The sequence below is a fragment of the Gekko japonicus genome, unplaced genomic scaffold, assembly GCF_001447785.1.
Source record: "Gekko japonicus isolate JY-2015 unplaced genomic scaffold, Gekko_japonicus_V1.1 scaffold6515, whole genome shotgun sequence".
Lineage (NCBI taxonomy): Eukaryota > Metazoa > Chordata > Lepidosauria > Squamata > Gekkonidae > Gekko > Gekko japonicus.
Genome location: NW_015166645.1, coordinates 19,147 through 24,040, shown reverse-complemented (window position 1 = coordinate 24,040; position 4,894 = coordinate 19,147). Strand labels below are relative to the sequence as shown.

The 4,894-nt window shown below is 49.3% G+C and overlaps 1 protein-coding gene across 1 annotated transcript in view; it reads left to right on the top strand.

The window, feature by feature from the left end:
• Window positions 1-4,894, top strand: part of COPS8 (COP9 signalosome subunit 8) — a 13,519-nt gene that overhangs the window by 3,005 nt on the left and 5,620 nt on the right. The gene's annotated exons all lie outside the window — the stretch shown is intronic.

Sequence of the window (4,894 nt, the reverse complement as noted above, 5' to 3'; positions counted from 1 at the left end):
CATCAAACTTAAAATGGGTGCCTTTCAATGCTCGCTGTAAGCTGTGGAGCCTTGTGAACAAAAAATCTACTTTGTGAGCTACTGGCATTAAAGTTGTGAGTGAGCAATTTGGCTACTGCATAAATTTGTTTGCTCTGGAGCCATCCCTTCCTGAGCTAAGACAAAAATGTGTGAGCCAGAGGCTAAAAAATTATGAGCTAGCTCACACTAACTCAGCTTAGAGGGAACACTGGTGCCTTCTTATGTCCAAAAGCCTTGGCTGTGAGAAAGAAGAAGAAGAGAAGAGATTGGATTTATACCCAGTGGCCCTTCACTACCCAAAGGTGTCTCAGAGCGGCTTACAAACTCCTTTCCCTTCCCCTCCCCACAACAGACACCCTCTGAGGTAGGCGGGGCTGAGAGAGCTCTAACAGAAACTGCTCTTTTTCAAGGACAGTTCTTATCAAAGCTACGGCTTGCCCAAGGTCATCCAGCAGCTGCAAGTGGACGAGTGGGGAATCAAACCCGGTTCTCCCAGATTAGAGTCTGCGCACTTAACCACTACACCAAACTGGCTCTCTGCTTTTGTATGAACTGCAAAACTTTTGGATAAAGGGCTTGCCTCTTTGCACTGGCTGTAGATGCCGAGTCTTTTTTTGGTACCTTGTAAACTGTCTGCTGTAACAATTTGATATGCTTGGGTCACGTTGCTTTGACTCTTTTGGGTGACGTTTGATTGACCCTTGGGATTTTCAAAGCTGCTTCGATGCTGTATCCTCATTGTACCAAAGCAGAACATGCAGTTCTTATGGGAATTAGCTAACTGCAGAGTGTGCTTGAAAGTTGCAATTCTGTACACTCCTGTGCCTGTGTGTTTCTGCATTTCTAAAGTGTCACCAGGTTGCAGCCAACTCATGGAGACCTTGTAGGCTTTCAAGGCAAGAGAGGTTCAGAGGTGCTTCGCCGTTGCCTGCCCCTGAATAGCGGACCCTTGACTTCCTTGGTGGTTCTCCATCCAAATGCTAACCAGAGCTGACCCTGCTCAGCTTCTGAGAACGATTGGGCTACCCGGGGCCATCCAGCTCAGGGCTCTGTGCATTCCTACCTGGCATTTTATCTATGTTTATTTATTTATGGTGGCTCAAGTGGTTAAGACGCCGAACTGCAGGCTGTGGAAGGTCAGTAGTTCATCAGTTCGAGACCCGGGTGTAAGACAGGGTGAGCTCCTGTCTCTAGTTCCAGCTCCTGCCAACCTAGCAGTTCGAAAGCAAGAAATTGCAAGTAGATAAATAGGGACCACTTCGGTGGGAAGGTAACAGCGTTCCATGCGCCTTGGTGTTTAGTCATGCCGGCCACATGACCACGGAAACGTCTTCGGACAGCGCTGGCTCTTTGGCTTGGAAACGGAGATGAGCACCGCAACCCTAGAGTCGGATTCGACTGGCTTCCGAGCAAGGGAGACCTTTACCTAGACCAACTTTATAATCGTCTTTGGCCGCATGCAATAAATATTTACTACTGCTCTGTTACCTGGTAACGTTGCTTTGAGTTCATTTCCCTCAAAATCTTGCACAGAGTTGGATAAGAGTCATTAGGCAGTCTGGTAGCATTTCGTCATGGGGTAGATATTATTACTGTTTGGGGGTGGTGCATTTCGAGGCCAGCTGTGGGGGGGAGGCAGTGGACAGGGGGAGGAAGGACAGTTGTTGAGTCTGCAGTTTTGACAGAATTGTTTGGTGAGGTTCTCTCTGCCTAGCAAACTCACAACCATGTTGCGTCACAACCTTATAAATGGGCAGCGCACCCCGCTGTAAGATGCACTGATTTATAATTTATTTATTTATTCAAAAATGTACACCCCACTTTTGCTCGTGGCTGAAGGCAGCATTCGAGCCACAATTCAAAACATACAAAATATAATAACCACCCAAATAGCCCAGATAGCCTAGGCTAGTCTGATTGCAGAAGCTAAGCAGGGTAGGCCCTAATTAATATTTGGAGGGGAAGAAGAAGAGGAGGAGACTGGATTTATACCCGCCCTTCACTACCCGAAGGAGTCTCAGAGTGGCCTACAATCTCCTTCCCCTCCCCACAACAGACACCCTGTGAGGTAGGTGGGGCTGAGAGAGCTCTGAGAGAACTGCTCCTGAGAGAACAGCTCTGAGAGAACTTGTGACTGAGCCAAGGTCACACCAGCAGCTGCATGTGGAAGGGTGGGGAATCAAACCTGTTTCTCCCAGGTTAGAGTCCACACTCCTAACCACGACCCCAGACTGGCCACCAAGGAAGTCCAGGATTGTGCCATGCAGGTAGGCAATGGCCAACCACCTCTGAATGTGTCTTGCCCTGAAAAGAAGAAGAAGAGAAGAGATTGGATTTATACCCCGCCCTTTAGTACCCAAAGGAGTCTCAGAGCATCTTACAATCTCCTTTCCCTTCCCCTCCCCACAACAGACACCCTGTGAGGTAGGTGGGGCTGAGAGAGCTCTTTGAAGAACTGCCCTTGAGAGAACAGCTCTGGTCACACCAGCAGCTGCATGTGGAGGAGTGGGGAATCAAACCTGGTTCTCTTAGATTAGAGTCCACACTCCTAACCACGACACCAAACCCTACAGGGTCGGCTGCGACCTGAAGGCAAAAAACAAACAACCCCTCCCTCCAAATCCACATGCCTATACTGTATTTAAAAACCCTAGCAAATTGAGTAGACTCGCAGCACCTCCTAAGCACCCCTAGAGGCAGCCCCCCCATTCACCTTGCCTGTCCCTTGAGGTGGGAGGTACCATGGAAAAGCGCCTGCTCTTGCTGATGGTGGGCGGGCTGCCTTGAGCAGGTGAACAGCCAGTAGGTGGCAGCCTGAGGACCATAGTTGGCACACGGGAGCGCCTGGAAGGAGTCGGTCCTTTACACAGGTGGCTCCAGGCTTTGAAGGGCTTCAGAGGTCATAACCAGCACACTGACTTGAACTCAGAAGCAGTCTGGCGTGCGCTGTACCTGTTTTAAAATGAACAAGTTATGTCCCTGTTGGCAAGCCCGACGGTAATTTCTCTGCGGCATTCTGTCTTCAAGAGCAGCCCAGTGTAGAGAGCGTTACCGTAATCCAGCCACGGGGTTACCAAAATGTTGGCTGAACCTTAAGATATGAGAGGGTTGGTGAACTGGGCACGGCTGATGGAAGACATTCTTGGCCGCTACACCAACCAGCTTTTCAGACAGCAAGGCTGGGGTCGTGAGCATCCCTGTGCTCTTACACTGCTCTGCAAAAGCTAGCAATCCTCCCCCCACCACAAGAAGAAGAAGAAGAGATTGGATTTATACCCCGCCCTTCACTACCCAAAGGAGTCTCAGAGCGGCTTACAAACCCCTTTCCCTTCCCCTCCCCACAACAGACACCCTGTGAGGTAGGTGGGGCTGAGAGAGCTCTTGACAGAAACTGCTCTTTTTCAAGAACAGCTCTTATCAGAACAAGTGGTTCCAGTCCCTCTGACCCACCAGCCTTTCCAGCTAGTGTTACCCCCATCTTGTCTGGATTCAGCTTCCGCTTGTTCTGTTTTAGCCGTGTAACCTGGGAATTAAAGTACTGCTGGGTGTCACCTTGCATATTAATGGCATCGAACCCTAAAGATTCCATGGCCGGATAACAGTTAATGGCATCGAGCGATAAAGATTCCATGGCCAGATAACAGTATTAAAGAGCGGGGACGGGGACACGACAGTGGAATCCAGGAGCACTCTTTGGGCCCACCCCCTTGAGTCTGCTCTAATGATGGAAACTCTTTGTGTCCAATCAGACAAGAAAGTAAAACCAGCTCTAATCGGTCTCACCACTCTACTCAAATCTCGTCCCCCATACCTGGCATGCGAAAGTCATCAACTTTTTTTTGTTTCTCCTCTAGTTGGCTTCTGTCGCTGTAACGCTCTTGCGGTTACATGTGGATTTCTTTATATCACAGTATCAAGCAGCGCAGCTAATAGAACAATGAGACGATTTTTGCCCACTGCACACACATGTAATTCTGTGTAGGATCAAAGTCTTTAGCCCTTTCTGATGGTGGGAGAACCCGGCAGAGTCCTGTGCTGAGAAAGATGCTTAAGAGGTCTGGGAATACAGCCCCCCCCCTAAACCAGCATGGCTTCCGACATGCTCTTTTGTGGCGTTAGTGGGGCAGTGCTCTGACGTCGGTCACGTGCTTCGAGGCTTATGGGGATTTGACTCCTGCTGCACGTCAGCACACCAGGCCAGGCCTTTGGTCTATCGGGCTCCTCCCCCTGCCCTACCCACCTATTCTAGTCACCTGTGCCGCTCACAGGTACTTTATATGTACTGAGTGGTGGGAATTCTTGCCGCTTGCTAGAAATCAGTGTATATGAGCAAACCTACAAGGGCTGAAACTTTCTGAGAGCACTTTAACCGTATTATTGCCATCTCGTGATTTATGTGTGGATTTGAATTTTAATCTCATGTTATGTTTTACTCTTTTAAATTGTTATATTTATGTGTCGTGAGCCGTCCAGAGCCGGCTTGCGGGGTCGGGCGGGATACAAATAAAATAAATAAACAATTTCATCTGTGCTTTGAAGAAGAAGAGGAGATTGGATTCATACCCCGCCCTTCACGACCCAAAGGCGTCTCAGACCGGCTTACAAATGTCTTTCCCTTCCCCTTCCCCACCACAGACACCCTGTGAGGTAGGTGGGGCTGAGAGAGCTCTGACAGAAACTGCTCTTTTTCAAGAACAGCTCTTATCAGAACTATGGCTTGCCCAAGTTCATCCAGCCAGGTGCAAGTGGAGGAGTGGGGAATTAAACCCAGTTCTCCCAGATTAGAAGAGTTTGGATTTATACCCAGTGGCCCTTCACTACCCAAAGGTGTCTCAGAGGGGCTTACAAACTCCTTTCCCTTCCCCCCCCCACA